We start from the raw sequence: 23,101 nt of genomic DNA on the forward strand, positions 1-23,101 counted from the left end.
AGATTTCTCACCTTTTAACTAAAGGTCCACTCCTGGAGTTACACAGCAGCTTCCAGAAAATTGGCCACTTAGATAAGTGATTATTCAGATTTCTGTGACTATGATGTGTGTGTGTGTGTGTGTGAGAGAGAGAGAGAGAGAGAGAGAGAGAGAGAGAAAAGAGAGAAAAGAGAGAAAAGAGAGAAAAGAGAGAAAAGAGAGAAAAGAGAGAAAAGAGAAACAGAGAGTGGGTAGAGACACAAAAGCCAGGCAGAGAGGAGAAAAACAATGTTTCTTTTCGTATTTGATTACTATAAAATATCCAAGTATACAAAATAACTGTCTTTAATCTTACTTATGAATCTTTTTAATGTTGCTAGGTAATCTCTTAAGTGGTGAGAATTTGTCCTTCTAGTATTTCTATTAGTAAAGGAAGTTAACCAATTGCATTTCTTATCCTCTATAGTGCTTTCCATAATAATTAAGTGAAAAAGGACTCAAACTGTACTTTTGTAATAATTTGAAATAGAAAATTTTAAAAACTCATAGATACAGCTGAACCTAGAATTATTTTCAAAAAGTTTTTATAGATTTAATTTTATTGATACTCATATTTAATTAAAGTTGGAACTGCCTAGAACACACATATAAAAGATGTGTCAGTCATTGGTTAGTTTAACCCAGACATTCAAATGATGCGATCAGGTATTCAAAGGTATTACTTCTGATGATCCCCCTATTCTGAATGATACAAACTTAGAATTCTTGAATTTTATCACTGGCTTTCTGATTTACCAAGTGTCCTAGTTTTACTTCTGTTCCCGGGATAAAAATGCTCTGACATTTATTCCATCATTTTGAGAAAGTCAGGGCGGGAACTCAAGCATCTAGTCCCACCCACAGTCAAGAGCGAGCATCAAGAGCAAAAAGAAAATAACACATTCTTGCTTTTCTGCTTGCTCTCATCTAACTTTTTCCTCTATTTTATAGTTCAGCCTCCCCCTGCCCCTTACAAGGGAATGATGGTACCCACAGTGGGCTGGTTCTTTCCTTACCAATTAATAATAAAGATAATGCCTTAGAGACATATCCACAGGCTGACCTGATCTAGACAATTCCTTAATTTAGGCTCTCTTCCCTGGTTATTATAGCTTATGTTAGGTTAAATTTAAAAGTTAAATAACACACCAGATTATATTTTCTTGCCAGACTACATGTAATTCCTTTTAGCTGGTCAGAATTCCTCATATGTAGCTATCTGGGATTTTTTTTTTTTTACAAGTTTCTAAAATACTATCCTCAGTCTGTTTTCACTTTTGTTTGTTTTGGTTTTTGTACTTTTTTTTGTTTTGTGTTATTTTGGTTGTTGTATTTGGGATTTGTTTGGTTTGTTTGTTTGTGCGTTCTTGTTTTCCTAGCCAGTGTCTCTCTCTGTAGTCCTGGCCATCCTGGAAGAACAGGCTCGCCTTAAAGTCACAGAGTGCCCAGACCCGGTGAGAGAGAGACCCAACCGCCTGGTCAGGTGGGCACTCCTGAGGCTGCAGAGCGGAAGAGACCACCAACACTGCTCACCCCTGCCCACATCCCTGGCCCAAGAGGAAACTGTATAAGGCCTCTGGGCTCCCGTGGGGGAGGGCCCAGGAGCGGCAGGACACCAGCCTGAGACACCGCCGGAAACTGAAAGAAACAGACCAGATAAACAGTTCTCTGCACCCAAATCCCGTGGGAGGGAGAGCTAAACCTTCAGAGAGGCAGACAAGCCTGGGAAACCAGAAGAGACTGCTCCCTGCACACACATCTCAGACGCCAGAGGAAAAAGCCAAAGACCATCTGGAACCCTGGTGCACTGAAGCTCCTGGAAGGGGCGGCACAGGTCTTCCTGGTTGCTGCCGCTGCAGAGAGCCCCTGGACAGCACCCCACGAGCGAACCTGAGCCTCGGGACCACAGGTAAGACCAAATTTTCTGCTGCAAGAAAGCTGCCTGGTAAACTCAAGACACAGGCCCACAGGAACAGCTGAAGACCTATAGAGAGGAAAAACTACACGCCCGAAAGCAGAACACACCGTCCCCATAACTGACTGAAAGAGAGGAAAACAGGTCTACAGCACTCCTGACACACAGGCTTATAGGTCAGTCTAGCCACTGTCAGAAATAGCAGAACAAAGTAACACTAGAGATAATCTGATGGCGAGAGGCAAGCGCAGGAACCCAAGCAACAGAAACCAAGACTGCATGCCATCCTCGGAGCCCAATTCTCCCACCAAAACAAACATGGAATATCCAAACACACCAGAAAAGCAAGATCTAGTTTCAAAATCATATTTGATCATGATGCTGGAGGACTTCAAGAAAGACATGAACACACTTAGGGAAACACAGGAAATCATTAATAAACAAGTAGAAGCCTACAGAGAGGAATGGCAAAAATCCCTGAAAGAATTCCAGGAAAACACAATCAAACAGATGAAGGAATTAAAAATGGAAATAGAAGCAATCAAGAAAGAACACATGGAAACAACCCTGGATATAGAAAACCAAAAGAAGAGACAAGGAGCTGTAGATACAAGCTTCACCAACAGAATACAAGAGATGGAAGAGAGAATCTCAGGAGCAGAAGATTCCATAGAAATCATTGACTCAACTGTCAAAGATAATGTAAAGCGGAAAAAGCTACTGGTCCAAAACATACAGGAAATCCAGGACTCAATGAGAAGATCAAACCTAAGGATAATAGGTATAGAAGAGAGTGAAGACTCCCACCTCAAAGGACCAGTAAATATCTTCAACAAAATCATAGAAGAAAACTTCCCTAACCTAAAAAAAGAGATACCCATAGGCATACAAGAAGCCTACAGAACTCCAAATAGATTGGACCAGAAAAGAAACACCTCCCGTCACATAATTGTCAAAACACCAAACGCACAAAATAAAGAAAGAATATTAAAAGCAGTAAGGGAAAAAGGTCAAGTAACATATAAAGGGAGACCTATCAGAATCACACCAGACTTCTCGCCAGAAACTATGAAGGCCAGAAGATCCTGGACTGATGTCATACAGACCCTAAGAGAACACAAATGCCAGCCCAGGTTACTGTATCCAGCAAAACTCTCAATTAACATTGATGGAGAAACCAAGATATTCCATGACAAAACCAAATTTACACAATATCTTTCTACAAATCCAGCACTACAAAGGATAATAAATGGTAAAGCCCAACATAAGGAGGCAAGCTATACCCTAGAAGAAGCAAGAAACTAATCGTCTTGGCAACAAAACAAAGAGAATGAAAGCACACAAACATAACCTCACATCCAAATATGAATATAAAGGGAAACAATAATCACTATTCCTTAATATCTCTCAATATCAATGGCCTCAACTCCCCAATAAAAAGACATAGATTAACAAACTGGATACGCAACGAGGACCCTGCATTCTGCTGCCTACAGGAAACACACCTCAGAGACAAAGACAGACACTACCTCAGAGTGAAAGGCTGGAAAACAACTTTCCAAGCAAATGGTCAGAAGAAGCAAGCTGGAGTAGCCATTCTAATATCAAATAAAATCAATTTCCAACTAAAAGTCATCAAAAAAGATAAGGAAGGACACTTCATATTCATCAAAGGAAAAATCCACCAAGATGAACTCTCAATCCTAAATATCTATGCCCCAAATACAAGGGCACCTACATACGTAAAAGAAACCTTACTAAAGCTCAAAACACACATTGCACCTCACACAATAATAGTGGGAGATTTCAACACCCCACTCTCATCAATGGACAGATCATGGAATCAGAAATTAAACAGTGATGTCGACAGACTAAGAGAAGTCATGAGCCAAATGGACTTAACGGATATTTATAGAACATTCTATCCTAAAGCAAAAGGATATACCTTCTTCTCAGCTCCTCATGGTACTTTCTCCAAAATTGACCATATAATCGGTCAAAAAACGGGCCTCAACAGGTACAGAAAGATAGAAATAATCCCATGCGTGCTATCGGACCACCACGGCCTAAAACTGGTCTTCAATAACAATAAGGGAAGAATGCCCACATATACGTGGAAATTGAACAATGCTCTACTCAATGATAACCTGGTCAAGGAAGAAATAAAGAAAGAAATTAAAAACTTTTTAGAATTTAATGAAAATGAAGATACAACATACTCAAACTTATGGGACACAATGAAAGCTGTGCTAAGAGGAAAACTCATAGCGCTGAGTGCCTGCAGAAAGAAACAGGAAAGAGCATATGTCAGCAGCTTGACAGCACACCTAAAAGCTCTAGAACAAAAAGAAGCAAATACACCCAGGAGGAGTAGAAGGCAGGAAATAATCAAACTCAGAGCTGAAATCAACCAAGTAGAAACAAAAAGGACCATAGAAAGAATCAACAGAACCAAAAGTTGGTTCTTTGAGAAAATCAACAAGATAGATAAACCCTTAGCCAGACTAACGAGAGGACACAGAGAGTGCGTCCAAATTAACAAAATCAGAAATGAAAAGGGAGACATAACTACAGATTCAGAGGAAATTCAAAAAATCATCAGATCTTACTATAAAAACCTATATTCAACAAAATTTGAAAATCTCCAGGAAATGGACAATTTCCTAGACAGATACCAGGTATCAAAGTTAAATCAGGAACAGATAAACCAGTTAAACAACCCCATAACTCCTAAGGAAATAGAAGCAGTCATTAAAGGTCTCCCAACCAAAAAGAGCCCAGGTCCAGATGGGTTTAGTGCAGAATTCTATCAAACCTTCATAGAAGACCTCATACCAATATTATCCAAACTATTCCACAAAATTGAAACAGATGGAGCCCTACCGAATTCCTTCTACGAATCTACAATTACTCTTATACCTAAACCACACAAAGACACAACAAAGAAAGAGAACTTCAGACCAATTTCCCTTATGAATATCGACGCAAAAATACTCAATAAAATTCTGGCAAACCGAATTCAAGAGCACATCAAAACAATCATCCACCATGATCAAGTAGGCTTCATCCCAGGCATGCAGGGATGGTTTAATATACGGAAAACCATCAACGTGATCCATTATATAAACAAACTGAAAGAACAGAACCACATGATCATTTCATTAGATGCTGAGAAAGCATTTGACAAAATTCAACACCCCTTCATGATAAAAGTCCTGGAAAGAATAGGAATTCAAGGCCCATACCTAAACATAGTAAAAGCCATATACAGCAAACCAGTTGCTAACATTAAACTAAATGGAGAGAAACTTGAAGCAATCCCACTAAAATCAGGGACTAGACAAGGCTGCCCACTCTCTCCCTACTTATTCAATATAGTTCTTGAAGTTCTAGCCAGAGCAATCAGACAACAAAAGGAGATCAAAGGGATACAGATCGGAAAAGAAGAGGTCAAAATATCACTATTTGCAGATGATATGATAGTATATTTAAGTGATCCCAAAAGTTCCACCAGAGAACTACTAAAGCTGATAAACAACTTCAGCAAAGTGGCTGGGTATAAAATTAACTCAAATAAATCAGTTGCCTTCCTCTATACAAAAGAGAAACAAGCCGAGAAAGAAATTAGGGAAACGACACCCTTCATAATAGACCCAAATAATATAAAGTACCTCGGTGTGACTTTAACCAAGCAAGTAAAAGATCTGTACAATAAGAACTTCAAGACACTGAAGAAAGAAATTGAAGAAGACCTCAGAAGATGGAAAGATCTCCCATGCTCATGGATTGGCAGGATTAATATAGTAAAAATGGCCATTTTACCAAAAGCAATCTACAGATTCAATGCAATCCCCATCAAAATACCAATCCAATTCTTCAAAGAGTTAGACAGAACAATTTGCAAATTCATCTGGAATAACAAAAAACCCAGGATAGCTAAAGCTATCCTCAACAATAAAAGGACTTCAGGGGGAATCACTATCCCTGAACTCAAGCAGTATTACAGAGCAATAGTGATAAAAACTGCATGGTATTGGTACAGAGACAGACAGATAGACCAATGGAATAGAATTGAAGACCCAGAAATGAACCCACACACCTATGGTCACTTGATTTTTGACAAAGGAGCCAAAACCATCCAATGGAAAAAAGATAGCATTTTCAGCAAATGGTGCTGGTTCAACTGGAGGGCAACATGTAGAAGAATGCAGATCGATCCATGCTTATCACCCTGTACAAAGCTTAAGTCGAAGTGGATCAAGGACCTCCACATCAAACCAGACACACTCAAACTAATAGAAGAAAAACTAGGGAAGCATCTGGAACACATGGGCACTGGAAAAAATTTCCTGAACAAAACACCAATGGCTTATGCTCTAAGATCAAGAATTGACAAATGGGATCTCATAAAACTGCAAAGCTTCTGTAAGGCAAAGGACACTGTGGTTAGGACAAAACGGCAACCAACAGATTGGGAAAAGATCTTTACCAACCCTACAACAGATAGAGGCCTTATATCCAAAATATACAAAGAACTCAAGAAGTTAGACCGCAGGGAAACAAATAACCCTATTAAAAAATGGGGTTCAGAGCTAAACAAAGAATTCACAGCTGAGGAATACCGAATGGCTGAGAAACACCTAAAGAAATGTTCAACATCTTTAGTCATAAGGGAAATGCAAATCAAAACAACCCTGAGATTTCACCTCACACCAGTGCGATTGGCTAAGATCAAAAACTCAGGTGACAGCAGATGCTGGCGAGGTTGTGGAGAAAGAGGAACACTCCTCCATTGTTGGTGGGATTGCAGACTGGTAAAACCATTCTGGAAATCAGTCTGGAGGTTCCTCAGAAAATTGGACATTGAACTGCCTGAGGATCCAGCTATACCTCTCTTGGGCATATACCCAAAAGATGCCTCAACATATAAAAGAGACACGTGCTCCACTATGTTCATCGCAGCCTTATTTATAATAGCCAGAAAATGGAAAGAACCCAGATGCCCTTCAACAGAGGAATGGATACAGAAAATGTGGTACATCTACACAATGGAATACTACTCAGCTATCAAAAACAACGAGTTTATGAAATTCGTAGGCAAATGGTTGGAACTGGAAAATATCATCCTGAGTGAACTAACCCAATCACAGAAAGACATACATGGTATGCACTCATTGATAAGTGGCTATTAGCCCAAATGCTTGAATTACCCTAGATCCCTAGAACAAACGAAACTCAAGACGGATGATCAAAATGTGAATGCTTCACTCCTTCTTTAAATGAGGAAAAAGAATACCCTCGGCAGGGAAGGGAGAGGCAAAGATTAAAACAGAGACTGAAGGAACACCCATTCAGAGCCTGCCCCACATTTGGCCCATACATATACAGCCACCCAATTGGACTAGATGGATGAAGCAAAGAAGTGCAGACCGACAGGAGCCGGATGTAGATCGCTCCTGAGAGACACAGCCAGAATACAGCAAAGACAGAGGCGAATGCCAGCAGCAAACCACTGAACTGAGAATAGGTCCCCTATTGAAGGAATCAGAGAAAGAACTGGAAGAGCTTGAAGGGGCTCGAGACCCCAAAAGTACAACAATGCCAAGCAACCAGAGCTTCCAGGGAATAAACCACTACCTAAAGACTATACATGGACTGACCCTGGACTCTGTCCCCATAGGTAGCAATGAATATCCTAGTAAGAGCACCAGTGGAAGGGGAAGCCCTGGGTCCTGCTAAGACTGAACCCCCAGTGAACTAGTCTATGGGGGGAGGGCGGCAATGGTGGGAGGGTTGGGAGGGGAACACCCATAAGGAAGGGGAGGGGGGAGGGGGATGTTTGCCCGGAAACCGGGAAAGGGAATAACACTCGAAATGTATATAAGAAATACTCAAGTTAATAAAAAATAAAAAAAAAATAAATAAATAAAGTCACAGAGTACCTACTGCCTCTGCCTCCCAAGTGGTAGTATTAGAGGCATGTCCCATGTCTTTTCTTAAGTAAAGAGAAAATCCCATGATTTTGTGAAATCATTATATTTACCCAATCTGTTCCAGAAGTTTGAGGTGGAAGATACAAGTGATGCAATTCCAAAATGCAGCACAGCATGTACCTCCTGGGCCTTCTCTTTTCTTTGAGCTTTTTTTCTTAATTTTAAGGCCTGGCTTCTTATGGCAAGTGCTAATTCTCTACCTAAAGCATCATAGTAAATCTCCCCTGGTTGTATCCACTATTTTATGGTGTCAGTTGTGCCTGGGGCTGGACGTTCACATGGGAAGCAACAAGAAAGCAGGCCTCATTGTCCCCTTCTTGCCATCCTTGTGGTTGTTGCTGGCCACCATGGCACCCAGCCCTGCTTTATGCCTTTAGTCCCCTGACTTCCTGCCACACACTTTGGTGGGTTAGTTTCCCTCCATTGCAAAACTAGGAAAGTTCTTGCATCTGGACTGGGCTTCCAAGACCCTTTAATGGTCAGCTTGCCTATCACTTGACATAAGAGTGGCATTTAGGAGCCATTTGTTTAATGGAAGTGCCCACCAGCAAACCAACTCACTCTGTTCTCTCAGTTTGATATTTATGGTGATTCTGAAAAGGCTGCCTGTTTTCACCCTGTCCATATTTCTGAAGAACTCCCTGTTCTCTAGACCTTCCCACATATTAACATTTTGATTCTCAGAACAAGGGATCCTAAGGCTCAGTGCACCCGAATAATAAAGGAGTCACGTCTATGTTTGACCTCAGCTGGGCTAAAACTAACTTTTATCAATGTTTTTAGCTGGACCTTTGTGTCAGCCGCTAAATGGAAATCTTCTTTTTTTTAATGCAACTTTATTGAAATATCATTCAAATGCTGTGCAGCTCTTTTATTTAAACTATATTGTTTAATGATGTCATGTGATCCACTAAGATTTTATTAGTCTGATGTTTCAAATTTTCATGGATGACCCTCTTTACTATGTAGAAGTACTTCATCTACTCCAACTTTGTTCAGAAATGATTGTGTGTGTGTGTGTGTGTGTGTGTGTGTGTGATACAACATGATGACATGACATGATGTATACATTATAAAGCAATTACCATAATCAAGTTGATATATCTAGCTAGCTTTCTTGTAGGAAATTTTCCTAAGAAAATTCAAATACACAATAATTTATTGACTGTGGTAACAATGATTGATACTAACTAGATGGCCAGAATTTAGTCATCCTATCACTGGGTTTTTATGCCCTGTGAACAGATCTTCACTTTCCAAATCTGGGGAACTGCTGGTTCACTTTTTGTTTCTCTGAGTTGAACCTTTTTAGATTCTACTTGTGTCTTAGGGTTTCTTTTGCTTTGAAGAGACATCATAACAAAGGAAATTCTTATAAAGCACAACATTTATTGGGTCTGACTTACAGTTTTAGAGGCTCATTCCAATGTTGACATTGCAGGAAGCAATGGTCATACAGGCCAACCTGGTGCTAGAGATTGAGCTGAGAGTTCTACATCTTGATCCAAACGCAGCAAAGAGAAGACTGCCATATACTGGGCAGAGCTTGAGCATAGGAGACCTCAGAGTCCATCTATATACACTTCCTCCAACAAGGCCACACTCACTCCAACAAGTGGGGGAAGGACCCAGAACAGGAGGACCAGAGAGCTCACTGGGACCACACTCACCCTCTCTGCCCCCAAGACTCCTGTCCAGGAACGGAAGGGAAAGGAGGAGGTACTGTTCATTGGGGTTAGGAGAGAAGGAGCAAGCACTGGGGCACACGGGTCTGGGAGGAAGAGATAAGATTGCCTTTCCCCTTCTCTGCCCCCAGCTGTCTACACCCTATAAGAGCCCATGGTGGAATGGGCCTGTGGCCACCACCAACCTCCCCTGGCTTGGCCAAGTCTAGATGGAGGACAGTGGAGCTGGGCCAAGTGTTCAAACACATGAATCTGTGCTGGCCAAACGTATTCAAATCACCACAACCTGTGAGTGAGATTGTACACATTTGCCTTCTGCCTTTCTATTTCTAATGTCCTCTAGGTTAATATAGTTTGGTATCAGTACATCTTTCCATTTTAAGGCTAAGTTATATGTGTATGTACCATGTACACACATACACAGACACACAGACACACACACACACTTTCTTTGTCCAGTTGTCTTTAGGTGGACACCTTCCTTCTTTATGTTGGGTATTGTGGATAATGCTATAGTAAGCATGGGAGTGTTCATATCTCTTAGAGATAATAATCTTATTTTTCTTGTATACATACCCAGAATTCTGATAATGGTCTTAGTAGTTTTAAATGTCTGAAAACCCTACACAGTACTTATTCATGATACCCAAAATAATTTAAATTCCCACCAACAATCTACAAGTGTTCTTCTTGTTCTCCTGACTGTCATACTTGACCTAACAAGTATGAAGTGATAGCCTGTGGTTTTTATTTATGTTTCCTTGATGATTAATGATGTTGAGCATTTTATCATAAACCTCTCAGCTGTTTGTATTGCTTCTTTGAAAAGAATATCTGGGGATGTAGCTCAGTGGTAGAACATATACCCAGAATGCAGAAGACTTCAGTGTCCAGGCTTGATGTTGAAAAAAGCCTTTTGTATAACACCTTTACTATCTTTGAAATTTAGACTATTATTTGCTATTCAATTGTATAAGCTTCAAGATATTATACATACTTATAAACACATTGCAAATATTTCTTCCATTCAAGAGTTCTCTTTTTGTTTTTTATCTTTGTTTTTCTTCCTACTGTGCAGAAACCTCTCCATTTGTTGTCAAGGAATATCTGCCCATAGGATTGAATGTAGGTCTGTTTCTTGATGAATGGAAATTTGGGTTGTTTCCATATTTCACTTCTTACTAATAATCCAAGAATAGGTATTTTCATTTATAAGTATTTTATGGGCAGATATTTTCATTCTTCTTCAATAAATAACTAGGAATGTAGTTACCGTGTCATATGACAACTACATGTTTAATTCTGGAAGACTGTGCTAAGGTTGTTTCTAACAGTCACTCTGATTATTTTCCCATCCGTCCTTCCCATCTCCCTATATCTTCATGAAGAAGTCTGCTCTAATTTTCAACTTTACTCATCCCAGGATCTGTGAAGTGCGAGCTCCCTGTGATTTTGATTTGATTTTTCATTCTATAACTAGCTAACCATGTTGGGTATATGTCCATGATTTTTGGCTCAATTGTATGGCTTCTTTGGGAAAAGTGTCTATTCATATCCTGTGTTCATTGTTTCAGTTCGATTTTTGTGTCTGGAAGAGGGTTCTTCTGCATTTAAGTTCCTCTACCTGCTCGACACCCCTCTGTGATATCCACAGAAATACTCTTCGAGTTATGCCCTTTGTGCAAAGCTGCCTGGTAGAGGGCCTTTAGTACCCTGTTGAAATTTAGTACCAGAAATTTCTTTCTCTACAACTTCTTAGTTCTATCTTGGAGAATCAGACATGAGATGCTTATACATCTCACAGAGAGGAAGAACAACTGAGGTTGAAAGTCTGTTTCTACTCCTAAAGCAAAGCCCTATCCAGAGACTGTACCATTTTGTAGAAAGGCCATGCTTTGCCTCTATGATCCCTAGCAGAGGAACAGCAGAACATGCTGGGACCTTGGTAAAATTTTGCTGGGAAATAACCATGATCATTTGTTTATGCATGGGCCTCAAAGCCCCAAATTCTTACTGTCTGTGTGTGTGATCTATGTGTATATGTGGGCACAGATGTGTAGAGGCAGAAGTGAACCTCAAGTGATGTATCACTGGCTTAGAAATGGATTAGTAAGGGAGACTAGCTGAACAGCATGCTTCAGATTCTGTCTGTCTGCAGCTGCCTGACACTAAGATTAAAAATGCATATGATGCCCACCTTATGTTTTTTCCCATGTTCTGGGGACGAAATGAAGTTCTTCATGTTTGCAAGGAAAGCACCTTCTTCAGAACCTTCTATGTGGACCTTTGGAGAAAGTATTTTCCAATCTCTGGCCTGGCCAGAAATATGGTGTCCAAACATCTGATTCTTTAACTCTTCAATGTATCTTTTGCATCACATCTGTCATAAAGCCCTAGCACCGTAAAAATCCATTATTACTTTACTGAGATATTCTCTTCCAAAATAAGGCCCTTTGATGCCCAATGGTAGGGGCTAGCAGAAGTCCATTATTTTCTTTGAATAATTAAATAAAAGATTTCTTCCACTTTACTCCAAGTATCCCAGTCTTCTCAGACAGCTCTGCCTTCTCAGAAGAGACACCTTCCTTTTGGGAAACTATGTGAAGAGTACACAGTGTCCCATCACACCATCTCATGCACCCACATATTCTACTGTAGATAGTTCTGCTTCTTCTTTCTAACATTCATTGTTCGTAGAGGAACGAAATATGAAAGTATTTTTCCAGTTGAGAGGGGTCACACTTTAGATTATTCTTGCCGTCAAGGTGTAGGCCAGCAGGATCATATCGGAGTGAGGTCATGGCTTTGTAATGAAGGGATGAGAATGAAGGCTCAGAGATGCCTCTCACCATCCTGATCTCAGTGTTAACTGAATGAGCCTAGGCTGTTTTTCATGTTGGGGAAGATCCCATCTGACAATATCTATTAATTGCTGTGTGGGACACCTGGCATACAATTCTCATTTTACCTTGGAAACCATTCTTATTGTCACTGTGGTGGCTTTCATGTTACTGCTGTCATTGTGCTGTTGTGAATGAGGAGGGATCAGGATGTGAACTTGAACTTCCTGGCTCCTCTGTCTCTGTGTGGGTTGTACAGTGAAATGGCTGCAAAAGAAAGACAAAGGCTGTCAATAATTGACAAGAGCTGAGAAGAGAGAAGAGCACAAGCCATCTGTGGTACATGCTCGTTATCTAAGAAAGGCAATTGTGTTCATTCTTCTGGCTTGGGCTTGCCAGTCCTGCATATGGAATTCTGATTGACAGATCTCATCATCACCAATCCAAGGAAGACTGAGAGTCAATTTGTGACACTGGAAAAAAATTCAACTGAGGTTATTGGAAATAAAATCAAATAGAACATTCATTTCCAGTAAAACAAAGACAAACACACACACACACACACACACACACACACACACACACAATTTTTTTGATGCCAAATACTTGATCTAAAGTCTAGCAGATCAGGTTTGCAAGATTTTGTCTCAAAGCTGTGAACCTTTCCTGGGGACAGTTCCCTAGGAAAATGGACTTATATTTGCTCTCCACTAAAGACGGCTTCACTATTTCACTTGAACAGTCATCAAATATTTGTCAAACAATTCTCACATGTCTAGCCCTGAACAAGGATTAGAGATGAGTGATAAAGAACCCTGCCCTCAAGGTCTTGATCAAGTAAGATGGACCAACATGCCTTAAAATTATAACTGAAGTGATGAACAGATGCCGACTATACCTCTGCACCCTGACATGGATAAGCAGGAATATGAAGGGAACCCACCAGAGAAGAGGCATTAGACTTTGGGAGTAAAGCCACTCCACCTGCAAGGTTAAAGACTGAACATGAGTCCTAGTGCAGAAAATAACAGGTTCAGGTTCAGGTGAATGGACCAGTCAAGCAGTAGGGTCACAAAGTTGTACCTCAGCTCCAGGGATAGTCATAGAGCCCTCTACTTATTCATCCATGGTGCAAGCACAAATATTACAAGATATCATATAAGGTCATGTTATGGTCCCTAACAGTATGGTATTCAGGTGGGGAAGCTCTACCCTCTCCTTCGGTCTGGCACGTTTGGTAGGTCCATGGGTCTGATTTCCCTGATAAGATTTTAATATGCCCATGTGTGTCTGTAGTCTCACTTTACCTAATTAATGTATGGAGTGACTTCCTTTCCATTTCTATGAATGAGTCTTGGATCAGTCTATGTTGGACCTGTCAAACAGTACCTGCAGTTTCTGGCTCATCCAGAATAACAGTAGAACTTAGAGTAGGACAAAGCCTGACTGCTTGGTTTTACCTTGTTCCGTGTGATGCCATCCACCAAATTCCCAGCCATCTTCAATTTCCCTTTGGTTATTCCTACCTGGCTTACTTGCATTTAGAGAATGACATGATCTCCAAAAATAACCTTATACTTTGATGTCATCTTGGTTTCCACAATCTGTAACATAGTACACTCTCATTATGCATACAGCTGGACATAAAAGGGTCAAGTAATTTTTATAATAATATAATTATGAAAGAAAACAGACTGAAACTAATTTTCATACCATGCTAGTCTAACCATATTTGGAAAAATACAAAATTCCTCTTTTGGTTTTATACTGAGCATCATTAACAGCATTTTATTGTTCTTTCATTAGTCACTGTCTCTTATGTGCGATTTAAAAAGACAGGCTGAACTTTAACACAGGACTTCAAAGAAAGAAATTTATCCTCTGAATTGAGTTTCTATGTTACAGCTGCAGGTTGAGGAATGTCAACTTCTTCTCTATTATCCTGGTGTACATCTTCTGTTAAATTGATGATGTTTTAAACAAAGCATGTAATTTGGGAATGACTTTGGAAATTCTAAGAAACTATTAAGCAAGTGACAATTCACATCTGTTCCTTTTGAGATGCTTCTCCTTAATGGTTCATTCACAAACTAATCCTTTAGTCCTAGGAATCCAGAAGATACACTTTGACCTCTTTTGGACCCAGTAGGAACAGTAGAAAACTGTCTCCCTGTTATAACAGAGCTGATGTTCTGGTGAGAATGTTGCACAATTCACTGACAATTAATAAGTCTTTAGGCTGTACCCCAAAGTCCAAAGGCAGTTAAAATGTAAGCTATCTGTCACATATGACTAGAAACTTGATGATCCAATATTTTTCTCTTGATTAAGTTCACTTTCAAATCATTCCTGAGTGATGTGAAATTGGTAGCCACGGAAGGTTGTAGAGGACCAGCATTTCCAGGCTAGGGCAGAAGTTTTAGAATGAGAAGGAAGCAGGGACATTTTGTTATGCAGGGAGACAGTGAGTGTCCTCAAGGTTAGGCCATGGGCAGTGCCAGGCTTTATGGGGCAATTGCAGGGATCTGCTTCTTACATTTAAAACAGTGCTGTGATTATTGTGTAAAGAATGGCAGTTAGACATTAAGAACAAAGGAAGATGTGACCTGTAATACATGAGGCTGATAGTTATGGGTGTGCCGGCTCTAAGCATGAGAGAAGCTGATGGATTCTAAGTAGAGTTAGATTTTTTTGTTTTGACACAGGCTTCATAGAGCATCTCATTGAGCCCAGGTTGACCTCATACTCACTAGGTAACCAAAGGTCTTTTTGAACTCCTGATCCTCTTGTCTCTATCTCCTGAGTTCTGGGGTTATAAGCATGTGCCATTTTATCCCACTGTTGGAGCTGAAGATCAAAACCACAGTCTTGTATTCTAGGTAACCACTCTGTCAAGTCAACTACCCTACCAGCTTCGAGCTGTTTTGATAGGGGAACTAATACTGCTTAGGCAACTGTAATACCAGTCACCAGGAAGGAGTGATAGACTGGCATGACAGCCTTATTGATGGTATCTAATGTGCTGTGGACCAAACAGTCAAAGTTATGTTCAGCTATCACTAATCTTTTTGTTTTACTTTATGACTTAGACATCAAAGATCTGCTTGCTTTTCCATGTAGAGAAATAAAGGCGGTGCTATTGTCTCTCTGGTAGCCTGATCATGCCCCAAGCATTACCTAAGCCCCAGAAAGCATGATATAGAATGTCAGCCATTAGGGACAGAGCAGTGCGTGACTTCAGGACAGTAGGGTAAAAGATCAGAACTGAGGTCCACTCTGACGTGTGTGCTCTGTGTAGCACAGGGCTTTCTGACTTTGGTGCTGGAGGTATTTCAGAACTGAAAATTCTAAGGAGTTTTGAGTGGGAAAGAGGAAGATAGAAACTACATGATGTTCACTACCATCTGAGGTTATCTATTCAGTCGACGCCAGATGCAGCTTGCACCTTCCACCCATTTGTGACAACACAAAGGACTTCCTGCTATCATCTGATGACTATGAATTTCAACCTCTGATGCCTTAGGACACTGATTCTCAGAATCTCTGAGTCTGTTCTCATCATGTGCATGGTTCTAGGGTGTTTGTTTGCCAGCCACTGAGGTTTCCTTTGTCACAGCTAAAAACACCTGGTACTGAAGCTGCCTCCTACTGATCCTTCCTTCAGTGTGGCTGAGGAGAGTTAAGTGTGGGGCTAGATGCTTTAAGCAGTCTGGGAAACTCAGAGAAGGTAGTTTGGTTGTTTTAGTTCAAAAATGTATCCATTTGGATTATTTTTCAGTGTCCTAAAATTCTGAGTTGTTAATATATCATGTGATCTTCCAGGGTCCAAAAGCATTAGATCACTTTAGAGGTTAACTCTGCTAAATTCATAAATTCATATATTCTGCACACATGAACTGCACAGGATGGCTTGTGTTGCTCTCCACTGCCACCTTGACCTCAAAGTGTGGTGCTTGTCTGTTCTATGCATCAAATGAAGCTTGAATTCTAAAGCAGGCAGTCAGTCAAAGCCCCAGCCAGCACTCCATTCTGTATTACAAATAAGCAGTAATGACTGACCGTAGGTAATGAGACTCAGGTTGACTTGTTAGTTGACAATATTAATTATATGAAATAATAGACTTCATTGTGATGTTATCATTTAGGTCTGTCATTTGCCTTCATTCTATTGACCCTGCCTTATCCTCTGTCCCTGACCCTGCTGATACACTCCCTCTTACCCAGCTCCTACACATACCATAAATTTTATGGTTTTTAAGTCTACAGAGAAAACATGTATTTTTTTTTAAGTCTGGCTGATTTTTCTTAATGGAATGATTCTACTTTCATCTATCATTTAGCATTAAGGTGAATGTTTATTGAATAAAAACTACATGCTGGATATTATAAAAATTTTCTCTGTATTTTTATGTAGTTCTTATGATAAAAATAGGAGAGCATTGTCATTTTTTAGCATTTCATACTTAGAGAGTTGAACCTAAGTACCCCACCAGGCTGGTATGGTTGGGATCCATAGTGCACTGTACCTTCAGAAGTCACTCTCAAGTCCTCTAGGGAGCTTCCTCTCTAGCCACCGACAACTGGCCATTTCACTCTTTTCCCAAGAAGTCTACTGCTTGATACTACTCATGATCAGGCGTGGCATTTTAGCTGGAGACTGTTGTCTCATCAAGACCCAGTTCTTCCTCCTGAAATATTAAGCCGTGAGTTTTTCTGAGGCCAAACATGGTGCAGCTATAGACACCTTAGTTAATACCCAGTGAACCTCAAGGGAAGGGGGAAAACACTTTTAATATGTCTTCTAAGGAACTTTTCAAGCTCCTTTGAGCTTTAATCAATAGCAATAGCACTGTTCTGCTTCTTCGAGTGCCTTGTATCCAGGCAGACAGAGCACCCTTACTTTAATGGGGATCAGCAGACCTATCATGCTGCCACATTGGTGAAGGAAATCCTGGTCCTTCTCCTCTAGGGGGTTCTCTCTATTTCTGTATTTGGGAGAACACCTTTGCTACAGATTAGTGACAGAGCTGTTTGTTACAGTCTAAAACATAAAAAAACACAACTTATTTGTCTATGTGCTTCCTACGGGGTGTGTGTGTGTGTATGTGTGTGTGTGTGTGTGTGTGTGTGTGTATTGTGTGATATGTGTGTGTGTGTGTGTGTGTGTGTGTGTGTGTGTGTGCTTATTTCCTGCTTCATAAGAGTTCCCTACAACAATCCAAAGCCTAAGGGTAGTGAGAGATATGTCTCCTTTTTCCTCTGGCCCCTGGTTCTTTCCTGGAGCACTGGTAGAGTGAGCCTGGGCTGGGCCTCCACTTGGCATGTTCAGACCTAGCACTGAGACTCTGTGCTGCTTAGAAAATAATCCAGTGGGAGATTTAGCTGTCTTATCCCTTGACTGGTACATGAGCATGGACAAGTGGGCTAGCATAAGCTTCGGGCAACACACACACACACACACACACACACACACACACACACACACACACCCCAATGACAAAAACAACAAAAAACAAAAACCCTTAGGTCAGAATGTGGTGTGAAAACGGCAATGGTGTTGCTCACTAATAACAAAACCAGCTAAGTACAACTGAAAATACACAGACATAGGTGAAATTCCGTTCAGTCAAAGAAGCTTCAGATATGATATTAAAGGTAGTCTAACACTTGGGTGTGTGTGTGTGTGTTTATATGGTATTTGAAAATTCCATCAAGAGCTGGTTATTTTAAAATGCATATTTTAAATTATTATAGGTGGGTGGTTCATTTGGAATACTCTAGAGTTTTGTCTAGATTCAATCTTTAGCAATGCCCAACTCCCACCTAAGTTATATTTCTGTGGCATGGGCATCAATTAAGATTTTTTTTCCTCTTAAAAAAGCAATTAAGTACATCCTGCAGCATTAATAACACCCATTTCCACTTAGGTCCACGGCACTCTCAGGGGAATACTACTTTGTAAATCTTCTTTTCACGTTCTGGCTTAATTTTCCAGCTCTTAACTCTGCCTGCCCCCTAACCTCCTTAACACTAGGGCTCAGGAAAGTGATGACTTTAAATTTACGGTTGTTAAATAGATTGTTAATGACCAGAAGAGCCCATCAATCTTGCTGACCACAATTATATTTTAAAAAGAAGACGGTTAATTACCAGACCATTTTGTTGATGGTTATTTTAATCACACTCCCTGCCCTTCTTGGCATAGAGAGCCATTAGACTGGAGAGGCAGGAGGCAGGCCATCGTGGTAAAGTGGTGCTGATGCTGGGAATTGGACTCCAGAGGACAATTTGTCAGTTTTCTTAGGAGGCACAAAGCTCACTTTATTTTGCTCACATCCAACCGCTTGCTTGACCATTTAAAATCTTGCAGTTTTCTCTCTCATTCTACTTCAGTTTGTGTGTCATAGGTTCGTTGTTAAAGATGAATTGTTCTGTGTAACTCAATGATCCCAGAAGGGATTTGGCTAAATCAATTTGGGACTACAGATTATTGTCACGTATCCTTTGTAGCCTTTCAGTTCTCTTTCATCTCTCTCTAATTAGCTTTTCAAATGCATGCATTTGTACAATACATTGTGTGTGTGTGTGTGTGTGTGTGTGTGTGTTAGTGTGTACATGCAGCACATGTGTGAGTGGATGTGAAGGCTAAAGAAAGACTGCTGATGTTATCCTCAGAAATGCCATCAGCCTGCTTTGAAATATGGTCTCTCTTTGGCCTGGAACTTACCAACTAGTCAAGTATAGCTGTCTAGACAGACAGAGGGATCCGCCTATCTGCATCTGTCACACTGAGTCACAAGCACATGGCACTGCATCTAAGGATTTTTAAATGGTTTCTTGGAATCAAGCTAAGGTTCTGAGGCTTGCAAAGCGAGCCCTCTTATCAACTGAATTAGCCCTCTCTAGATCTACTATAAACACTTTTAAAAACATTTAAGTCTGCATTCCAGCATTTGCCTCTGTCTCTGTCCCTTCAAAGAAACTTCACTGTGAGGTTCTTTTAAACGAAGCTCTCACAGTCAGGCAATATGAACTTATGTACAAGATAATTGTAAATGGGTAGCATTTAAAGAGCTGTTAGCTTCATAAACTGAAGGCATAACTGTATCCCATACTGATGCCCATCAAAGAGATGTCTGAGAGTGCCCAAGAAGTCAAGTTGTCCAAATAAGGGAAGCCAAGAGGCATATTTGATCCCTGACATCCAGTAGGATATAAAATGGTGGATTCTTGATCTAAAGGAATTAGTTGAAATTTGCTCACGATGCATGGGATTCTTAGCATTTTTTTATTTCCTTGTGGTGTTAGGAGTGAATAACCCAAAATAGCTATTCCCCTTATACTGTCCTGTATTCCTCTGACTAACAATGAATACCCTTCTATTTGGGACCTGGCTCAATGACTACTAACTAGCTTTTCCAACTTTGGCTTTCTTAGAGAACAACAGCCCCCACCCCCTTCAATATCGCATATCTTGTGTCTTCAGTTAATTGTCCATAACCTTGTTTTGGTCTCCTTGAAAGTGTACAAAATTTCTGATGGACATTATATTTCACTAGGGCCAACATTTAACCTGCTGTTAAGGGCCCTTTACCTTGGAAAACTGGAGGAATCATGAGTTAACTATTTGCCTGTAGATTATCATGCACTGGGGATATATGTAAGTCCTTGGTGTGGGTTAGTCCATGCTCTACCCACTTGTATTCCGTATTAGTCACTGTTCTATTACTATGAAAAGACACCATGACCATCACAACTCTTATAAAAGAAAGCATTTGATTGGGGGGGGGGGTTGCTTACAGATTCAAGGGGTCAGTTCATTATCATCATGTAAAGGAGCATTATGGCAAACATGGCACTGAACAGAAGCTGAGTGCCACATCCTAATCTATAAACAGGGAAGCAGAAAGAGACACCGGGTTGGTGATAGTTTGGTGATAGTTTCTAAAACCTCAAAGCTCACCCCCCAGTGGCATACTTCCACCAACAAGGCCATACCTGTTCCAGTAAGACCACACCTTCAAATCCTTTTAATTCTTTCGATCATACCACGCCCCGGTGACCAAACATTGAAATATATGCGCCTATGTGGTTAATTCTTACCCAAACCACCACAGATACATCCTGGTGACTTCACACTGGATTAAATGCTGACTTTATACTATGAGATTAGATTTCATGTAATACAAGGAAGCTTCAAAAAATGTGCACATCAAATTTCCGGGAATAATGAAAGACTATGGCCAGGATGATAGATAAAGAAAGTCTACAAGTAAATAACACTGAAACAATGCTTGATGGGAGAAGTCCTGAGATCTTAGGATTCTTCATCAGGTTTTCAGGAGGGAGGTAATAATCAGCATTTCTAAAGTTGCCTGAACTATGTTATTTTTCTCTTCCCTTTTATTTATCTGTTCATTTTCACAGAGCCCTTGCAGCAAGAATATTTAAGAAGACCCTACCTAGAAATTCTGATTTAGACTCTTAAGATGCATAAACATGTTTAACAAATTTCAGGGTAGTAAAAGACTGATCAAATTTGTTCCCACTTGGAATAAGAATTAACATAAACATTTTCTCACAGGAACAGAAAGGTGAACTTAGGACCTCCATAGGAAATGAGGAGATATAGCACTGTATATCCAGGAATCCAAGCCCAGTCTCTCTTTAACCCTGTCCTGTAGGTTAGAAAACAGGATTCCAGACACCAGTTTCTGTTCTAATGATTGGATTCTAAAAAGGACTTCTAGAGTAAGGGTCAGAATTTTGATTATCCTACTGCAGTACGTGTGGAGAATAAGTTATGAAAACTCATGACAGAAGCCCACATGATTCCTTTCAAGGAATCCTTGGTCACCCTCCAAAAAGTTCACATGCTCTGACCAAGGGGCACTTCCAGGAGCTCCACAATTCCTATCTTCTCTAAGAAGTCAGCTCTCAACTTGGAAATCATAAAGTAACTGACAGATCAGACCTTGTGTCTCAGTGCCCTGTGATTGTGCTGCCAATTAGCCATAATGTGATGTTTTGAGAGCCATTTAGAAATTAGTTATTTTTTAATGATCTCCTCATTGAAAGTCTAAAGCTTTGCCTGGGATTCTAATCAAGGTTTTCAGTGAAAAAGAGGGATGATATTAAGCAAGAACTAATAAGTTCTCTGAAAAAATATAACACATTGTCTTTGCCAGGAGGAGGGGAAAGAACAACATACATCCCTGCCAGTGTGTGTCGACTCTTCTCAGTCATGTGGGTACTCATGAGCCCATGAAGAATCCATGTCTTCTTAGTGAACACCAAGGATGGTGTGCAGTAAAAGTCCTCTAACCCTGTGTATAAGAGAAAGCTTCCATCAACACTCAGACTTAGGTTTATTTAGAAAGCATCTTTCTTTGGAAATGTGCAAGGCACATCCAATCTGTCTTCTCTTAGTCAACCTTTCAGCTCCTCTCAGGGGAGAGTTGGGAGAAAGACAAAGGCTATAGTCTCCTTTATAAAGAGTGTAAGTTCTTCTGAAGAAATGGCTATGTCATCATTCCCTGATGAGTCAGATGCTATTCTCCAGGCAGTATCCACATGGTTTAATTGGAGGTATAAAAAAGTTTCATTTAATGTAACAATAGTTTTCCTAAATAGTTTGTGGTTACTATGCTGGATTTATTACCTTTAGAATGAGAACACACTAACATTCTGAGAGTCAATCAAGCAAGACAGTCCTTCGGAAGTGGCCCATAGTATCATCAGAATCTTAAAAACAGTTGGGGATGAATGGTATCTGGGTGGTATGTACCAGGAATCCAAGGCTGATTATTGAGACCTGCTATCTGCTCAACTTCACATTAGATAAAGTCAAAGCATTTGGACCATCTTTGTTTTTTTCTCCCAGGCTTCATACTAAAGTCAAAAGTAAGAGAGTCAGATGGAGAACCCATAGACCAAGTAAATCTTTAAAAGGGTTATTATTAGGTAAGCCAAATACCATTGTATGAAGAGTAGGGCACAGCCCAATCTGATGGTATTTGCCCATCCACCTCAAGAAAGTTAAAAAGAGGATCAGATATCTTTTTTCTAATTTGAAATTCATATTCAAATAAAAGAAGGGCTTGGGTGCTGGGAAGATGACTTAGCTGGTGAAAGCAACTGTTGTAAAACCTTGAGGACCTGAGTTCAAATCCCCAGGATTCAATGGATATGTCATGAGTGTCTATACACCCTGGTACTGTGGAGTGGAGACAAGTGATTGCAAGGGCTTGCTGGCTACAGTGTTACTGAGAAACCATAAACTCCAGCCTTGTCGAAAAGTCCAGTCAAAAAGCAGAAAGTGATAGGGCTTAACGCTCAATGTCCTCTACCTGTCACATATACATGTATGCTCATACACTATGTATGTGTATATACGTACATGCGTGTATACAAAAACACACATGAACATAAAGATACATATTTTTATAAAGCCTTATGAATTTAATTAATCATTTGGTCAGTAAACATGAGGTCCTAGGTTTAATATTTGATAGCTGTAAACACAGAGAGAGAGAGAGAGAGAGACAGAGACAGAGACAGAAAAAGAGACAGAGATCTTGATATTTTTATGTCAGATACGTTACTATTCATACAGTGACTAGAATATTTACCAGTAAGAAAAACATAGAC

The 23,101-nt window shown here is 40.2% G+C and overlaps 1 protein-coding gene and 1 long non-coding RNA gene across 10 annotated transcripts in view; one reads left to right on the plus strand and one right to left on the minus strand.

Moving 5' to 3' along the window:
• Fhit (fragile histidine triad diadenosine triphosphatase) overlaps nucleotides 1-23,101 on the plus strand; it is a 1,507,501-nt gene that overhangs the window by 1,300,046 nt on the left and 184,354 nt on the right.
• On the minus strand, nucleotides 7,984-22,460 carry LOC103693285 (uncharacterized). The gene is made up of 3 exons (XR_005494341.2): nucleotides 21,034-22,460; nucleotides 16,978-17,139; nucleotides 7,984-12,718 (listed from the first exon to the last, which is right to left on the minus strand). It is a non-coding gene; the product is annotated as an uncharacterized LOC103693285 (long non-coding RNA).

Source organism: Rattus norvegicus, chromosome 15 (assembly GCF_036323735.1).
Source record: "Rattus norvegicus strain BN/NHsdMcwi chromosome 15, GRCr8, whole genome shotgun sequence".
NCBI lineage: Eukaryota > Metazoa > Chordata > Mammalia > Rodentia > Muridae > Rattus > Rattus norvegicus.